The sequence below is a fragment of the Odontomachus brunneus genome, unplaced genomic scaffold, assembly GCF_010583005.1.
Source record: "Odontomachus brunneus isolate Ranch 3 - 2012 unplaced genomic scaffold, Obru_v1 Obru_scaffold_025, whole genome shotgun sequence".
Classification (NCBI taxonomy): domain Eukaryota; kingdom Metazoa; phylum Arthropoda; class Insecta; order Hymenoptera; family Formicidae; genus Odontomachus; species Odontomachus brunneus.
This window is the reverse complement of record NW_022639475.1, coordinates 1783933-1786484: the sequence shown is the minus strand read 5'-3', so window position 1 is coordinate 1786484 and position 2552 is coordinate 1783933. Positions and strand designations below refer to the sequence as shown.

The 2552-nt window shown below is 60.4% G+C and overlaps 2 protein-coding genes across 8 annotated transcripts in view; one reads left to right on the top strand and one right to left on the bottom strand.

The window, feature by feature from the left end:
• The window catches only part of LOC116842503 (MICAL-like protein 1), a 129499-nt gene that overhangs the window by 86804 nt on the left and 40143 nt on the right, over positions 1-2552 (bottom strand). The window lies entirely within an intron of this gene.
• The window catches only part of LOC116842506 (regulator of G-protein signaling 7), a 37361-nt gene continuing 35247 nt past the window's right edge, over positions 439-2552 (top strand). The window contains exons 1-2 of one of the 5 annotated variants that reach the window (XM_032811822.1): positions 1043-1238; positions 2249-2449. The gene's annotated coding sequence lies outside the window, so the exon portion shown is untranslated. Of the gene's footprint in view, positions 544-1042; positions 1239-1259; positions 2463-2552 lie in introns of those variants that run through there. The other 4 variants (XM_032811823.1, XM_032811819.1, XM_032811824.1 and 1 more) reach the window with 4 other exon arrangements.

Genomic DNA, 2552 nt, shown 5'->3' with positions numbered 1-2552 from the left:
AGAGAGAGAGAGAGAGAGAGAGAGAGAGAGAGAGAGAGAGAGAGAGAGAGAGAGAGAGAGAGAGAGAGAGAGCGCGCGTCGTCCGACCGACCAACCGACCGACCGACCTCGATCCTCACCACCCGCCTTCCAGCCGCTCGCTCGTTCGTTCGCCTTCGGCTATCTCCGCTGACGATCGGCCGCGCAACCCTCTCCAAGGCAGGCGGACAGGATGACCGGGGCGTCCAGCGGAGAAGAGGGTGCGGCCGAATGCGGGGAACGGCGGAGAGTACGGTCGCGAGAGAGGATGACACGTCCGCGGTTTACGTACGCTCTCTCGTCATCGACGGGAAGAGACAACCGAGAGAGCGGGCCAGAAAAGGCAGAGGAAGAGAGGAGGACACACATCTTCGGATCTTCCACCCTCCTCGTTTTCGCCCTCCGACCCGTCGATACACGCGCAAACGTACGTACGCACGTACGCACGGCTCTGCGCGCTTGTATATACCGAACAGCCGTGACTCGTCGCGCGAACCCTGTGACGAGGGAGAACGCAAGTAGGAGGTATACCCAGAATCGGATACGCATACACCCTTTCATGAGAGAGAAAGAGAGAGAGAGAGAGAGAGAGGGAGAGAGAGAAGGAGAGGGGAGGAGTGTGCATGTGTGCGTTACCCAATAACCTACCGCATGCATACACACGACACCCACACACACCTACATCGGCGGAGGGGCCTGGTGCACCACGCGTTCCCCAACCACTCCCTTCCACATCGCTCTCTCCGGCTTCCTCTCGCTTCTCTCGACCCCTCGCGAGCTCTTCCTCCCGTAACCACCGCGCTCTCTTCCCTTTCGCGCGCGCATGTTTCCCGCGCTACCTCTCCGTCGCCCGCGTAACTCCACTCTCTCGCGCAAACGCTTTGCTCGCGTTCTCCCCACTCGGTACCACGTTCTGTCTTTCTTGCACGTACGCTTCCATCCCTTCCTCCTACCTCTCCCACCCCCGCGGAAATATGCTCGGCGTAGCAGCGACGGCGGTAGCGGCGGCGGCGGTGGAGGCGGCGGCGGCGATAGCGGCGGTTGCTGCTGGTGGTGTAGCGCGGGTGTGCGCGCGCGGTGCTGCCTTAACGGCGTATCGGTGCGGACGGTGGCTTTAGACTCGAAGCTGCGGAAGAAGGGCCGCGAGCTCGGCCGTGCTCCGATGGCCTGATACATACTGCGAGACGCGTTCATGAAGCTCCACTGCCCTGACTCGTCGAGTGAGTAAATAGTTTGTGATATTTCGACATTGCTTGTGCCGCGGCGTCCGATGGTCGTACGAGCGGGGTAAAGGAAGGCAAGCAGGCAGACAGACAGGCAGGCAGGCAAGCAGGCAGGCAGGCTGGCTGGCTGGCTGGCTGGCTGGCTGGCTGGCTGGCTGGCAGACAGGCTGGCAGGAAGGAAGGAAGGGTAGGGGAGAAACGAGAGAGGAAAATTCTCGCGGACGTGCCCGAGTCGTACCCCGTCGTGCGCGCCTTCTTCTCCCCCTTAGTCGCTCTCCCTTCTTCTCGTGACGCGATCGCCGGGAGAAAGAGAGAGAAAGAGAGAGTATCCTTCGCGGGAACACCGTGAATCGCTCGTCGACGTCGGGTGCGTACGATGACGACGACAACTGCGACGATAACCATGTCCGTGTCTTCGAGAACAAACGATCGCCGACGGCGCGACACCACTTCCAGGAACGACGACGACGACGTCGTGGTGCTGCTCCTCCGAGCGTCGTCCCTCCTTCGTGGCCGTTAAATCGGCGTAGGTCGATCGAGAGCCGGGGAGAGAAGAGTAGGGGGAGGAAGAGGCGATTTTTACCCGACGGCGGGAACGACGGCGGGAGAGAGAGAGAGTGCGCTTCCTCCTCGGGAGCGATTAACAGCTGGCCGTTCGCGAGGGACGCGACGCGCGCGCGATCCAGTCGATTTCTTCGGGGAGCGGAGTCGAGCCGCCTCGGCCTCCGCCGAGGCGCAATAAATATCGACCACGGCACGCAAGCCGGAAGCTTAGCGATGCGAAAAGTGGACCATTCGATATCGGGCCACGTCATATCGCCCTGCGCCCGGCGTCGTCGAAAAGCCGCGAGATGTACCGCGATCACGACATGTGCACGTTCCCAGGGGGTGGCTCGCTCGCGCACTCCCCGAGTATTAAACGGGGCTCTTTCTCTCTCTTTCTCTCTTGCTCTCTCGCGCCAAGTTCGCGCTCCTCACGGTAGCGCGCTAACGGATATTCGCCGTAGCGATACAGATTGATTTCCGTGTGTGTACCGAACCGGACGAGAAAACACGCTTTGGTCAGTGCGGTGCGACGGCGAACACCGATTTCTTCCGCTCTCACCCCCCTCCGCCTCTTGCCCCTCCAGGGTCCCATTGAAAAAAGAAGAAATATGTAGCGCAGCGTCCGCGGAGAAGCTGAGGAGCTGAAATGTCTTTAGAAAAGGGTGCGTTTACGTAGTAAGTGCTAATAATACACCAAACGCGTGTGTAGCCTCTCTCTCTCTCTCTCTCTCTCTCTCTCTCTCTCTCTCTCTCTCTCTCTCTCTC